The sequence below is a fragment of the Lycium ferocissimum genome, chromosome 3, assembly GCF_029784015.1.
Source record: "Lycium ferocissimum isolate CSIRO_LF1 chromosome 3, AGI_CSIRO_Lferr_CH_V1, whole genome shotgun sequence".
NCBI classification, from domain to species: Eukaryota; Viridiplantae; Streptophyta; class Magnoliopsida; order Solanales; family Solanaceae; genus Lycium; species Lycium ferocissimum.
The window spans coordinates 14,140,032-14,156,024 of record NC_081344.1 but is presented as its reverse complement, the minus strand read 5'-3'; positions in this window follow the sequence as shown (position 1 = coordinate 14,156,024).

Genomic DNA, 15,993 nt, shown 5'->3' with positions numbered 1-15,993 from the left:
TCATAATTAACGGGAAAATTTAGGTGAATAGAGGAGTAAATAAATGAAAATCCAAAAAAGAAGAAAAGAAATATTTATTAGAAATCAAAAAATGACCGAGTAATAACAAAGTCTAATTTTCAAAAGAATTTATTTTTAGAGAGAGAGATTAAAGCATACAGTTGGGTATTGTAGCATCATCTTGTTATGTTGACAAACTGTTTGTGGTATTGGATACCATAATTAAGGCACTACAAGGTGCTGCTTTGCCGATTCTTTTCTTACCACTATAGCATATATTTCAAAATCCTATACGTATAATACTTGATAGAATAAATTTAAGTTTGATATAGCATGGAGTGCAAAATCTGAATAAAAGATGTCAAAGATTATGTAATAGGTGATAGACCAGAATTTGATTAAATAATTGCATTGAATTTAATATATAATGATTGGAAATCAACTTACTGTTTTCCGTATTATCTTTCCTTCATCTGCACACCAAACAATTAGATTGTAAGAGGAGAAAATATTCACACATTGATCAAATAGCAAAGGATGTGGAGTAGACAATTGAAATTTTGAACCAGAAAGAAATAGTTCCATGCCTGGGAAGTCATGAGCAGAGTACAAAACCAATTGGCAGTACAATGCACTTTGGCCAATTTTTAAATTTCTTGCTAATAACTCTCCATTGCAGAATAAGATCACCATTACTCCACCGAAAAAGTGGCCCTTAAGTTTCCATAAACTCGAGTTTCACAGCAACATTTTCCTCACGTATCTTTAGAAACTTGTTTTTTGTAGGATACCAGCATAGCGATTCTGACTAAGAATTAGGTTTTAGATTTTGACTTGAATTCTAATTAGTAAAGGGTATAAAACTTGTTTAATATTTGAATGATACTTTGGTCAACCATCATTTATATTCATGTCTCTATGTCACGTGTCTCGCACATGTAATCCCTAAAACTATTATAAAACTTAAATCTAAAGATAATTAACTTTTAGAAAAGTGAATAATTAAAAACAATTATTTAATTTATAAGCTAAAAATCAAAGCATACAAAAGTGTATGCTTCAATTCTTAAAAGTTATATTTGTTTTGATTAGATACTATTTCAAGTTACTACTATTTTAGTGAGATTAATCTTGATTTCTCCTATTCATATTTAGGTGTATAAACTAGATCAAATCCCTTGGATTGAGGCCCTTTCTCGAACCCTACCAAAGCAAGATGCTTTGTACATCGGGCTACCTTTATAAAGTAGCAGGATAGATTGCTGTCTGTCATCTTTTCACCAATTATCTCCTTTTTAATGATTTTATTTTCTTTTATTTTTCAAAAGAACATATAGTAAAATGAGGAGTATCTCCTTTTAACTTGTAGCAATAAATATCTCTTAAAAGGTTGTTATGTTTGATTGTTCTCTAGAAGAGTTAAAACTTGTGAATGAAGAAATATTTTGAGTTCACAGTAATTTCTAATGCTATGAATCCTTCTTCAATTATATTGTTATTTTAATTATTAGCTAATTCTTTGTTTTGTTAGATAATTAAAAAACCCTAAATAAATTATAAATAATACCCCAAAAGAAACCATACTCACACGGTTACAATTGCAAAAAGCACCAAAAGTCAAATCTATTTCAATTTTTTTACCAAAATATCCTATATAAATTTAATAAGTAGATTTATCCCTTAAAAAGGATTTGAATTTGTGGGGACTTCATCCAAACAGAGCGTGAATGGGGTAGTATTATTATGACAAAAAAGAATAGGAATAGCCAACTTAATTAGAATTCTAACTAATTTCTGAATGATAATTTAAGGATAGTATTTGAAACTTGTAATCAACGCCCCCTCCCCCTCCCCCCGCCCAAAAAAAAAAAAAAAAAAAGAACTCCAGCCTTATCCCATCTAATCTTCTTCGTCTTCTATGAGTATATTAGAATAGATAGGATGTTTTTTTTTTTTTTTCATCAAGAATAGATAGGATGTGATAAGTTGAAATTTGATTGTGATTAGAATTCCAGGGAAGTTAATATTAGGGGAAGTTTCAAATTACAATTTTATCCAAGGTAGAATTATATTTTGAAGAAATAATTCATCTTGAAGGACATAAAAGTCATTTAATATTTGAAGGATATTTTGGTCAACCAACATTTATATTCATGCTTTTATAATAATATCCTTTTAGTCCCTACGAACGTACGCGGTACGTTATTCCCCATTAATTATCACAAAAAAATAGGTAATATTACTTGTCATTACATTATAGTTGTTTTATGAAGTACGATATATACAAGTTGTACAAAAAGCAACTGAAATTGTACTCTAAGCCGAGGCTCAATGCATATGCGGCCCCCTAAACTTGCTCCTTTTTTCAATTTTAATATCCTAACTAAGTGTTGTTTTTATTGAACCCCTAAACTTGGCTTCAAGTGTGTTTATCAAACACAATCCGACTTACATAACATCTCACATGATGTATCCTTGGAAGTTAAGCTAATATATGTATGGAATTTGACTATGTTGATAAAGAAAATGATATGCTGATTCACTTTGTAAAATATGTTTTGATTTTCAATTATTTTAAGTTTTAATTTTGTGATTTGTAGGGTCTTGTGCCAACCATACTTGAGTTTAAAAAAAAAAAAAAAAAAAACTCACTATATATGCTATGTAAGTCGAATTGTATTTGATAAACACATTTGAGGTTAAGTTCAGGGATTCAATAGGAAGAACACTTAGTTGAGGTGTCAAAATAAAAAAAAAAAAGTTTAGGATTGCGCATATGCATTAAGCCTTTAAGTTATGTAACCTTATCCTCAAAAACGCCAATCCCAAGATCAAATTATGTTTTATCTTACCTTTTCATACTCCTTTAAAAATAGTTTGAATTTCAAAGTATAGAGTTTTAATTCCAGACCCATATAAACCACTACGTGTTAAGATGTTAACTACTCTCTCCGTTTACTTTTACTTGTCTAGTATTTTAAAAATAAATTTTCACTTTAATTTATCACTTTTAGCATATCAAAAGAAAATAATTTTATTTTTTCTATTTTACCCATAGTATTAATTACTCACTTCAAATCCATTTTCAAATCCAATAAAAATATGCACTAATTAATATGGGCACATTGTTAAATTATGCACTTTATTTATTATTTCTTAAACAGCGTGAAAAGTTTAAAGTGAAATAGTAAAAGTGAACGGAGGGAGTACTAAACTTCTCAATTACCATCTCCATCTCAAATCAGTATAACAAGTAACTCCCATAAGGCCACAAAGCATGATTAAATACATGACACTCTGTTTTTCTTCTCTATTGTTCGTTTTTTCATAAAAATAAAAAATACTGTAATTGATATAGTAAATATTCGCTTACTTTTTTTTTTTAGTATAACTGATATAATATACCTTTTTTCTTTCTTTTTCTCTAAGCCAGTTATCAAAATAACCTATACATTATACATGTTTTTTTTTTTCCTCCTTTCATTTTCTTTTTTCACCTTTTCTAATTTCAGTTTTAAATCATTTTTTTATTTCATGTCTTTTCATAATCTAATTCTACACACCTTTTTTCGACAAGATATCATAGATGACTGATTTATTTCTTAACAAAAGAGCTCAGTCCTGTGTGATACCACATGGTATAAATCATATACTAACATGATATCATTGAATATTGGTTCATATCTTAAGAAAACACTTCTCAGTCCTCTATAATACTTCCACGACACGATATATATACAAGATATCACAAAAGACTAATCAATTCCTGAGAAAAAAAATCATCAATCTTCTCTGATACCACATAGTATAAATCACTAAAATCATTTTTCTTAATTATTTCTTGTTCTAGTCTAGTTATTTAATTTTTTAAACATATTGACTAGTCTACAATAGTTAGCTAATATTTTTATCTTTGTATGTTATTTTTATCCTCAAAAGAAAATAAAAAGAGAAAAGTCAAGAATAGAGAAAGGAACAAAAGAAGAAGAAGATAAATTAACCAAAAAAGGAAAAGAAAATTAAGAAAAAAATGACAAAAAGTGAAAAGAAAAGAAAACAAAAAAAAACGGAGTCAGCTAAGAGAAAAGGAAATTAAGAGAAGAAAGGAAAAAAAGAAGAAAACAAAACAAAACCAAAAAAAGAGAAAAGGACCCAAAAGCCTACAATTTCATTACATTGGTACAAGCTTGGCAAATGATGCCAAATTAGCAAATTGATGATCAATACTGACTTGGCGATTCCAAGACTGATTTTCTTCATGCCTTGGTGTCAATGAGGATAAGATGGCCAAATTATAAAAGATCAGAATGAGTTTATAATTTTGATTTTTCTTCATTCCTTCAAATTAGGACATTTGTTATCCTATGAAAGCAAATTACAAAGGAATATCATGATTCACTGACGAAAAGTTTAGTGGTATAGAATTTAGTAAGAAATTTTGTTAGGACGCTAACTAAAATTCATTGTATCGGGAGAATTTCTGAAGACAATAGAATTTTTTTTAATAAAATAAAATAGTTGGTTTAGATCACAAAGGAGGTTCAAGCTAACTACAACGGTATCTTCCTTCACTAGTCCAATAGTAATAGTTGATTTATTCTCTTCAGAATATAACACTGATGAGAGTACGATATATTTCAACATAACTCTAAACTTAATTTTCTTAAATTCAAATCTTCATCACTAAGAATACATTCCTTTTACAAATGATAATCTTTTACTTTTTTTAATATGATGAATATGTTAGTAAAAAGTTAGAACAACATTGATCAATAAGAAGTAAGAGATAAAACAACTTATCAAATCAACGTTGTGTGCCTTGAAAGCAATTTTGGAATCGTTTAGCCCGTTCGCTCCTCAAGGTTCCACAACACTTCCAAACACTTGCACTAATGGTTGAAGCTTTAATGTTTGCACAAAGTATTGCCCAGAAGCCAAAAGAAATAAACTAAAAAATAAGTCAGATCAATGTTGTAGAACAACATGTATAAATAGTAGGTTAATATATGTGTATAAATTTTTTCAAAAAGTAAATAAGGGAGTCTGGGATATTAATAATATTGAACGAACATGGGATCATATGTTAATAGATATTTAGTGAAGTAATTAATGGGGTAGAATAGATCGTGGAATAGCTAAAGAATGTGGATACATTCTCATCTATCTATATATATTATAAAGCTAGGCATACACAAGGTGATGTGGCACCTCTCTTTGGCCTCTATTTTTATTTATCTTTTTTCTCATTTTTTTGAATTATTTCCCCTTATTTGATGTCCAAAAAATCTGCATAAATAAATAAAAAATTAAATACACCTTCTTTATATCATTCATTATTTAACATTAAATTCCATAACCACGTTCTATACCCAGATGACTTTTTCCGATTATTTTTTCAGTTTTATCTTTTTCCTATTCATTCATTTATTGTATGATACATCAATTGCACATTACTCTTTCTTAATCGTTTCTAAAGAAACCGAAAGCAGACAGTAATGAAGTTAATTGCTAATTTATTAACTTTAACAGTTGCACAGTTGCTTCTTTTTGGCACCAATGAGTATAATATCATTGTTGTTTACAAAGAATTTGTAGAGTCAAAAACTCCATATGTCTAAAAGCACAGGGAAAGCAAAAGAATGGTAAGCCTATGCCCTATAATAAAATCAAAGCAAAAATAAGTTACCGGTTAAATGTGATCCTCAAAAATTTATGTTTTCATCTTCATATTCCCAATTTACCAGTTCTTTTCAATTTCCTCTCACTATTTAACTATAAATACATACATTTGTGTGTATGGTGTTGTGTGCATTGTACTTTGTCTAAATCTCTTATGAATTTAAGATGATTTGGAAGATACTTTCAGCTGTGTTGGGTGATTAAAAGGTGTGTTGGGTTTGCAATTATTGTAATTGAGAAAAGGTACTATATAGTTACGTTGAAAAGCGTTGGTGGGTCTTTAATGATTGGCAGGATAATTTGTTTCTGGACTATCTGAAAATTTGATTGCATATATTGTCTTCTTTCTGGAAAATCTTTTAAGTTTCTTCATATATCTTTTTCCTATGTGATTACTACCTTCGTTCTAGATTTAACTTTCTTTTTGTATATCTGTGAATATTTTGTTCAAATTTCATTTTTCCTATTCAGCTATTCTGCAGATACTTGTAACTACTCCTCACATCGTTCATAATTTTATTTTACAGGTATGTTTGTGATACTTTCAAGTTTCAACCTTGAAAACTAAACCATTGACATTGCAAACTCTTCAAGCCTTGCTAACCCAATGATAATTGCATAGAAAGATTACCTTTTTCTGTACATATGATAATCTTTCTTACTTACCTTATTTCATTTAAATAACTTCATGTTGTTTGAAATACCCATTTATTTGGTTTAACGTTTGAAAATAGCAACATATATTGTATAATAATTATAGGATATTATAGTAGATCAAACCAAAGTTGATGAGCAAATAAAAAGGATTATATATTGTATATTTATCTAAGATTATATTAGATCAAATTTATGTAGATTAAGTTATGCCCTCCTAGACAAGGAAAGAAGAGTAAATGTAATGATAGATGTATAAAGTGCGAGTTAGTAAACTGAATTGTCTTTTTAGAGTTTAAGATTTCAATATTATAAAATTATGTTGATTGAGTTATATATAAGTTTGACATTCTTATATGAAGAGAGATTGTTTAGCCAGAAATGTTGAACTTCAAATTCGTAGAAAATATCTTTTCGTTCATTCATCCTAATATCACTAAGAATAAATTAAAACAACGGAGCTACAAAAAAGGACGATGACCAAAAAAAAAAAAAGAAAAAGAAAGTAGCTAGGAAATCAGAGCAACACAAAAACTCTTGACAAAAAGAATCACACGAATAGAGAGAATATCACATTGATCGAGGAATAAAGGTTGATTTTTTCAATTTTATTTAATAACCGCGCGAAGCGCGGACAGGTTTTCTAGTTTAGCACTAAGATGGAAGAGTAATGCAATTTGATGCATTAATATTTTTAATATTAAAATGTCGGTATCTCTTAACATTTTTCACTCAATTTACTAATATTAAAAATCATAGAGTTTATCGGTTGAAAGGGGCCATTATACATAATGAAAGTGTGCTCTATTGAACCTCTAGCGTAAAGTAACAATCTTTACGGTCAATAGCGATTTTAGACTTGAACTATCATTACTAATAAAAAGTCACTGATTACGCATAATAGTCAAGATCTTGACTTAAGCTGCATTAGATAGGCATACTACTGCCTCGTTCTTATTCCGATTTTCATGAGTGTTCTTAGAATAAGGCTAATGCTCATAGGAAATGACCTACTCTCACATTCATTATGTGAAAAATCTGAAAAAACCGACTTGCATACTTTCTCTCAGATAAAAAAAAAAAAAAAAAAAAAAAAAAAAAGAAAAGAAAAAACCTGATATGAAAATTGATGTTGCAATACATCTTTTTTTTTTTTTTTTTTTTCTTCCGAAAAGAAGTTATCGATCACTACGGTTATGTATCAGAATGGATGAAAATTCGTTTTCGTTCCAATTCATTTAACAGTTCCTCTAACGTTACGTTGCTGCTAATTGGAATTAAGATGATGCCAAAGACAAAATGATGATCAAATTTGTCTTGGCAGATGATTCCAAAGCCAGATTATTTTTAACTAGTAAAGTCCCGCTTGTACATGTTCTTAAAACGTTATAAAATTTATGAAAGGGTGATCTTTCTTTGGGTATCTAAATTCTAAAAGAAATTTAATAATAAATAAACTTAAAATTCTGACAATCGCATATTCAAATTCTCTTCGCAATTATATAGTTCTAAGGTATTCAGATATTTTTAAAGAAGACCTTTAGTTGTATATATACTCTCGACATTTTTCTTTTAAGATTTACAAAAATATTGTTTCCTTTGAGTTCACTATTTTACATAATTTTTGAAATTCTTCATTGATTTTTGCATTGACATTGAACTTTTTATGTTGTTTTAAATATGTTAATTTTATTTTAAAATACATGAATTTATTGAAAAAAGTTAAAAGAATGAAACCTAGAAGGAAAAAAAAAAAACACTTACTTAAAGATACATACATGTGTGGAGACACCATGTATGTATTTTTGAACTATAATTCAAGGTTAAACACAAATTTACTTCAAATGTCTTGAGATCCATCCATGTCTAATATTTATTAAGTCAAATGGTCATACGAATTAAGAAAATATGAAAGGTTAATTGGAGTAGTAAGAATGAAGACTTTTAGATTTTTTATTTGTATAAATATGGGAACGGTTGCAATCAAAATAGTTATGAACTTATGATAGTCTTTATTTTAGAAGTAATGGTACATTTGGAGTATTAATGATTAAGACTTTATTTTTATACGCAAACACGAAAATAGGTGAACATGTCCAAAAAAAAAAAAATGAAAAAAAAGAAAGAAAGATAAATGGAATTCTTGGAGCTAGGCAAAAGAAGAGTGATGTGACACATCTTTTTGGCTAAGCATCCTATTTATCTTTTTTTCTCAATTTTTTTGCCTTTTCCCCTACTATAATTTGTTTTTTTTTTTTAATTGTTCAAAAATAAATGTATCAATTATTACTCATCTATTAATGCCTATTCTTTATTGTAAAAAACTTAAATGTTTGAAAATTTACTACTCCACTTATTCCTATTCTTTATTTTAAACAAACTGAAAAGTCCCGATATTTACTACTCCAACCTTTCATTTCCTCCATGAAGAATGAAACTTTATTAAAATGGAGTAGCCCTTTAGATATCATTTCAAGTAGCATTTGGGAGGGTTCAAGCAAATAATTTTTCGTACAAACGAACAATTCAACAAAGTTAGACTTGGTTGCTAAAAGTTTTAAATTGATCGTTGGACTCCCATGCCCCTATAGTTGCAGCAGTTTTTACATGTGAGTTTTACAGAAATAGAAAAAAAAAAAGGAAATTTTCTGCAAAAGAGTTAAAATGATGACAATGAAGAGTAAGAGGAGAGTTATGCAATACAAAAGATGTGCTTTAGTATTTATAGTAACCAACATAATAAGCAAGGTAACATGAATAGAAAATTAATGCACATTTGAATAATTATAATTGAATGAGAATTAAGTGTACTAATTGTAATAGAGAAGTTATTTTAAATGGAAAGAAATGGATATCCTATTTTTCTATTTTCTCCTCTCTTTTTTTTTTTTTTTGACTTTTTCTCTCAATTTTTCCATTTTTATATTAAAAAGCTATTTTCATTACTCATATTTCTTCATCATAACTTCTACTTTTAATTAGCATTAGTAATATCCATAACTCCCAAACTTTCATGTGTATAACCTCCAATTCTTCACTTTTCTATTGCCCATTATATATTCCTTCTATGGGGAAAAGAGAAGCAAATTCAAATAAAAAATAAAATTAGTGAAGGCCGTAAATTGTAAAAAAAAAATTAAAAAAATTAGGAGATCATAGGACTCCATCATAATTTAGGTGTGTCGTTGGCAATCTCACCATAATTTAGATGTGTTCTATGGCTTGAAGGATAACTGGATTACATGTGGTTACCAATTCAATTTTGAAAAGAAAAAAAAAAAAGGATAAACATGATATATGCTTATTTTTATGCCCATGAGAGAGGATAAACATGACTCTTTCTCCTACTTAAGGTCATCAGGTAATCAAGTTAATACATACATTGTTCTTACAAAAAAAAATGACTAACTTTTACCATATATAAACATTAAACGGAATAAATTAGTAATTTTTTTGTTGATAAGTGTAAGCCATGAATAAACAGGATAAAAGAAGAAATTAAGAAGTATGTAAAAGAAAATAAAGGAAAATAAAAACAAATTAAATCACGTACTTGTAGCCTCGGATCTCTCATTGAGAACATTGACCAAGAAAAAAAACACAAGAAACCAAAAAATGTTAAAACCTCATAAGCACAAAGTAAAGATATTTAAGAGTAGGAAAAGTTAAAGCAGTAATAATTGAGATTCGGAATTCTTGCATTAATAAAGAACAGAAAATATCGAAATAATAATTAATGACGTGGAGTTTAGGTAGTAATGATTAAAAACAATTATTCTTACAATAACAGGAATAAAAAAATGAGAAGGCAAAAAAGAAGATATTTTAACAATCTTTTTCCTTGTGGGTTCAGGGGTATGGAAAGTTAGAGGTCGCCCTTTATTCCGTTTCTTAGTAAAGCAATGTGGAAGGAAAAGAGAGAATTTATAAAAACACACACACAAAAAATGAAAAAATAAAAAATTACAATTCTATTAACATTTGTAGCATCAATATGAAAATAAGCTCATGTATAATCCAAAAACTAAATAAGTATTACAGCCCCGTTAAAGAGTTATACTATAATATGAAGGTGTAAATATTCAAATGAAAATGAGTAAAAAAGAATAACAACCATGCATGCCTTTCATGTTTGCCCTATATACGACACCTCCATTCTTGATTTCGGATCTACTCTCTCTAAGGGTATTCCTTTAAAAAAAATATGAAGGTGTAAATATTTGAATAAAAATGATTAAGAAAAATAACAACCACACATGCCATTCATGTTACTTTGTATTCCCTAAAAACACAACCCATTAACAAAAAGAAGCAGTGGCAACAACCCATTTAAAGAGACCAAATGAAGATTCGATATTTGAGATCAAAACTTCAAAGTAGCATTATATACAATTACCCACCCATACGTTAGTAGTCTTGTAGGTGCTACTAAAGTAATAATGAGAGAAAGGAATTAATGAAATTAATTTTAGAGGAAGTGCTGGCTGTTTTGGTTTGCAACACCACGTTCTTTCTACATTTGTTCGGTAGGAGAAACTGAAAAGTCAGTAAGTTATAGGAAAAGAACAATGGTCTTGGTAACTTATTTTCTTAAATGTCTTCCTCATTTAATTGAGCAATGTAATATACAATAAGAATAAAATAGAGAAAAGGTCAAAAAAAGGAGAAAAAAGATAAATATGATTCTAGGCCATAGAGAGGTGCCACATCACCTTGTCTATGCCTAACTTTATATTATATATAGATTGGATTATAAATTGGATTTTTCTTAGTATGTTGGTCATTCCTACAAATTAAGTCATTTGTTACCCTGTGAAAGCAAATAACAGACAGAGGAATGTAATTTTACTGACGAACCTAATGTTACATCCCTAATTAAAAACCATCGTAACAGGGAGAATTTCGGAAGGCAATATGATTTTTTATAAAATCAAAAACTTGGTTAAAGACCATAAAGGTAAACAAAATAAAAGTGGTTCAAATTACAGAGGCAAAAAATAAAATAAAAAATACTAGCTGATTTCTTCGGTCTTCCTAAGTTTGTAAGACAGAATTACTTTACATATGTAAGTAGTGATCGAGATGCGAGTAAAATGAGGCAAACTCCACCATCATTAAAACCAATCGCAAAAGATGAACCCATTACAAGCACACATAATTAATGACCGAATTAGTTTTTCATTTTGACAATAAGTGATATGATGGCCAACTGATACACAAAATGAGTTTTTTAATTGGATTTTTCTCCATTTAATATATAATATATAAACTATTCATGTAAGATAGTGAGAGTATAAAACAATTTTACCACTATTTATCACATCACGGTACGTAAAAAGGAAAACTATGTTTGGATTATTTCCATGTCCTAAGATACGTGGTTCATAAAATGTCGTACACATAAGAACTTTGTGACTTTATAGCTAGCGTCACCACCATAATAATGTCCCATAAAGAAGTATTGAATTTTATTGGCTTAAGTCATAGATAGACTTTCAATTGTCCATAGTTTAAACTTTGACATTTTGACAGGGGCTTATTCCAGTTGAACACTCCAATCTTAACAAATGCTTACCTATTAGACACGGAATGACAATTAGTGAAAAAAAGGTGCATGTAACTCACATGCAAATATTAACAAATGAGACGATGATAATGGCATTTGGGTCCAGATAATTATAAAAATACTCGTAGTCTCGGAAGGATGAAAACCAATTATTTTTTGTTAAAAAAGAAAAAAAGCTATTTAATTAATCCAGAAATTTTTTTCACAAAAGTTATTTTATAACACCCTTCCAGCTGATGCTTAAGAAATCTTTTCAATTTGAACAGAACCTACGGTAAGGAATTTCTAACACTAAGTTTACTACTAATTATTTCAAACACCAAAAAATACAAAACATTGTGGTAAGGAAAGGTTGAGTGATAAGAAACACACAAAAAAAAGGATTGACGGTTTAGAGGAACAAAGGAATCGAAAAGCTACTGCAAAGCATGGGTTTTGATAAGCAATTGAGGAATCAATTAGGAGAGGAAGATGAAAGAGAGAAGAATTGGGAGAGTGCTTTCAGAAATTTGGTTAAAGAGAAAGAAAATGAGAAATAATAGGGGATGGGAAAGACAACTTCTCCCATCTCTTTTTCTTATTTGTTTTTCAGTTAAACAGTCTTTTTCTTTTATTTTTCTTATTTAAGTTATAGCCATATATTTAATTGTCAAAGCTGAAAAAAAATTAGTATTATTTTAAACTATGTTACTTGCCGGAAATGAAGAACACTTTTTGTTTGCCTCGTCAACTTTTTGTGTCTATTAGGTACGCATTTGTTGAGGTTGAAGTGTTCAACTGCCTCTGTTGAAGTGTCAAAGTGAAAACTATGGACAACTTTCAGGGTCTATCTATGTTTTAAGAAAGTGAATATTGTGGACAACTTTTGGGGTATGTATTTAATAAGTGAAAATTGTGAGCAACTTTAGGAGACTATCGATCTATGTATTTAGCCGATTTTATGTAACCCAAGTATACCAATTCTAAATTCTCTCACTCGTCCATTGGTCGATCATCAATTTAGTTCTAATTTCCTCTCTATAAAAACCCCTAAGGGCTCACTACTTTTGTTACCCAACACTCCTTACACTACACTCTATCTTATATACTCAATTTTTTAAGGAATGAAAATGGTTGGCAAGATTGTATGCTTTATGGTTCTGTGCATGGTGGTGGTTGCACCTCATGCTGAGGCAGTGACGTGCGACGAGATTCATGTTGGCGTGGTTGGTTGCCTCCCTTATGTGCAGAATCGTGGCCCTCTAGAAGGCTGTTGTGGCACATTTGAAAGTCTGATGAAACTTCTCAAAACGCCACAGGACCGTAAGATTGCATGCAGTTGCGTGAAAACGGCCCTTAATACTATAGTCTATAGAGGGTATTGATTTTGACAAAGCAGCTGGTCTCCCTGGTATTTGTGGCATCAATGTTCCTTTCAAAGTCAGCCCCTCCGTTGATTGCTCCAAGTACGTTTTTCACCTTCTTCCCTAACATAATTATTTTGTGAAGGGAATTTAAAAAAGCCCAGCTAGGATGGCACAATTATGATTCAACTAGGTAAATTGCCCGCGCTACGCGCAGTAATAATCACCCCATTAAGCTTTGAAATAACCCTTTTCTAATAATTGAAGTATTAAAAATGACATTAAAAAAAAAGATATCAAGATCGTTCTAATATAAATTAGAAGATTTTGACATCGCATATCTTAAGAACCAGTAACTAATGATTACAATAGTCTTACTGCTTGATCAATTCATCATCTACTGATCTTAACATTTATTCTTTGATTTAATTGGCTTCTCATTGTTTTTTCTGGTAAATAACTCTTTTAATTACCAGTAACGCTACGTACATGAAAAAACCACAGCTAGACAATTCCAAAGCTGCAACCGGATACTCTTAGCACTTCTACTACAACTGATCTATCAAAAGAAAAAGTTTTAGCTCTGACGACTCCCTCCTACTTAATCTGTTCTTCATGGATCCTTTGTAGAAGACCTCCTGAATGACTTTCATGACTATTCTCCTTGGCTCCATCAGCTTTGGTTGAAAAAACTCTTTCGTCTCAATTCAAAGGTGATAGACACAAGCAACAATAGTAATTAAACAAATTGCCGCACTTGAGCGGTTTCCTCTAGCATGAACTTCAGCCCATCTCAGTGCCTCAGGCCAAGACATAATCTGCTCTGTTAGTCCCTGCAATCAATGTAGCAGTTTACTCCATCCTGTGCAGAAAATTCACATTTCAAAAATAAGTGAGCTATGCTTTCCATTAAGTTGTACACAGTGGGCATTCTCAATCAAGTATCGTTTTCTCTATTTTTGTGTACACGAAATGTGTAAAAATTCAATTTTAGGGCGTACAGATATACTCACTCTAAATAAACTTCATGGTGTGAAGGTTTATTAAAACCACCACCGATTAAAATCAAGGGTAAGTTAAAATAAAGATGGTTCCGTTAACAAACAACACAACATACATTTCAACAGATAAAATATTAAACCATGTGAAGTGTAGAATTAAAATAGAAAAGAAAACGATTGAAAGATACAAAAATAGTATTGGTAAAATCTGCAAGGTCTCATGACATAAGAAGGGTATTTTTAAATTCCTGCAGACTTTTCTAGACATGAAACAAAGGTAAATTTTAAAAACTTGAGGAAAACGATAAATGGAGATCATGGCCTAAGAAAGATGCCACATCAACTCTCTTATCGATATAAGATAGATTGATTAACTATTCTTTGTTTTCTCTGAATATTTAAGTAATGTTTCAATTTGACCCAATCAATTGATTTTTTTTATTTAAAGATGCTCCAAATTCAATTTCTGCACAAGTACTATAAAGTTATAAAACTTGCAAAGAGGAATATCATACCAGTTCTTGTTTTCAGCTTACCAATTGCTTTAATCATCAAACATGTCAAATTACTGTAATTACTCGATACTCTTCTCCATCCTTTGCTGCCTTGTCTCCAGTTGGACACCACCCTCATCTCTTTACAGAGAAGAAAATACAACTTCTCTTTTGTATCATGTCACCCTGCAACACTAAACTCAAGTTCAACCATTAACAGGGCAGGAATTACTCTCTTTCTTGAGGACATCCTTGAGAAATCAAGGCTAATGCCCTGAATCATCCTAGTGGTACTCTTACTTACAGAGTTGAGTATCAAACAATTGTTAAAGATACTTAATGCAAGCTTAAACTTGCTAAGACAAATAAAAAATATTGCTACCCACAACTGGTAGCTCCAGGATAAAAAGAAAAAGATACATGTGAATGTTGGCCAAAGAGATCTGTCACCTCAACTCGTCTATGATCAATTTTATATAAATATATAAACATAGATATTAATGGCAACCCCCAAAAAGGTAGCAACACATCATAATCAAGGAAGAGAAAGAGCACTGAGGAAAAAAGTAATGTTACGAGAAAATTGAAATATAGATCTTCTGATAATTATAATGTCGCCAGAAAAAGTCGTTTTTTGATTATTACGGTGTTGGTGGCATGTTAAATGCATAAGTCAATCGCAATTCAAAACGTGAAAGAGTAGAGCAGGAAATAATAATAGAGCACGACAAATTACTAAAAAAGTTGAAAATGTAATATAGGCTAAACTCGAAATTACAAAACTATAATCAGTATTTATAGATATTAATGTCGAACTTTGTAAATGTAGATTTTACAATTGACCGATCACAATTATTCAAGGCAGTTTGTTCCATTTTTTATCACAGCTATACAATTGGATTAGGGTGGTAAACTGCTGTGAAAATATGTATATTGAACAAAATTATTTAGTTGGAAGTAGATGAGGGTGTTGAAAATATATACTGAACTTTAAGGGCCTAAAATAATAACCGAGTTGCATCTGTTGAGTGGATTTTGGAGCCATTTTCTGAAGCTGCATCTCTATAGGGCATTTCGTCGAACACTCGATGGGTTTCAAAATAAGCATGCCGCATTGTTTTTTTTTGGGTCAAACCCGGGTTGGCGTATGAACAATATTTCAATTGGATAGATGAAAAGAAGAGAATTGTAGAGAGTAGACTGTGACCCAACACTTTGATTTGTCAGACATTAAATAATAATAAATCAAAGATAAC